This window comes from Pteropus alecto, unplaced genomic scaffold, assembly GCF_000325575.1.
Source record: "Pteropus alecto unplaced genomic scaffold, ASM32557v1 scaffold88, whole genome shotgun sequence".
In the NCBI taxonomy this organism is placed as follows: domain Eukaryota; kingdom Metazoa; phylum Chordata; class Mammalia; order Chiroptera; family Pteropodidae; genus Pteropus; species Pteropus alecto.
The window spans coordinates 14766560-14767570 of record NW_006494611.1 but is presented as its reverse complement, the minus strand read 5'-3'; positions in this window follow the sequence as shown (position 1 = coordinate 14767570).

The window sequence follows — 1011 nt, the reverse complement described above, 5'->3', positions numbered from 1 at the left end:
AGTTTGGAATATATCTTCAGGATTCGTTTTTTTCTATAGAGCAAAAAAAAAATTTTCCCCTAAATTTCCTAAATATCATTGCAAAAACTGCAATTAATATAGAAGCATTTCAAAGTTTAAAGAAAACATTTCCACCTTTCCACATCCTAATTCTTAGAGTTCTTTTGGTATGTACCTTCCTTTCTAGACCTTTTTCTACATAGCTACAAAGACATCTATAAGGCTTTTTAATTTTTAAAAACACTAATGAGCCTATCTGTAAAATACTTTTTTCATGAACGATATATCTTGGGTGTCTTTCCATGTCTATTTGTGTAGCTGCGTCTTGGCTGTTTATTAGTTCCAGAGTATTGTGTTATTGGAAATACCAGAACCTATTTACCCAATCTAGGTTGGTAGTTTTCTTTTTACACATTTGTGCAAGCGTTTCTCAAGTCTAGTGTAGTGGTCACCAGGATAGACTCTGGAGATAAATGCCTTGGTTGAAAATTCTAGTGCTAGTACTTTGTAACCTTGAGCAAGTTCCCAAACTCCTCTGTGCCTGAATTTCCCAGCTTCAAGATGGGAATAAAAACAAGTCTGCATCATATAGTGTAAGAATTAAATGACACAGAATATATAAAATGCTTAGCTCATTACTTGGCACACCTAGGTATTCATTAAATATTGGCTCTTAATTATTATCAATAAGATTAATAAATAGTCCCTATTATTATAGTTACCATCACTTCTCAAGAGAGCAAAACCAGGATAAATTAAGAAAATAATTTGTTAAGAAAAATTATATCATTACCATTTAACACACTTACTTAACCAGATGGGTCAATTAATGAAAGTGTACCTTAGTATGAGGAGAATTTTTCATTAAGCTAGTTACATAAGAAAATCCAAACAATTTATAGTTTAAATAAGAGTGAACAGGCCTTCTGAGGCCCAGAAGGGAAGACGTTAACTGGTAATTAGAAAAATCAATTTCTTAGCTAAAAGTTTTAATAGCTTCCTTTGCTCTCT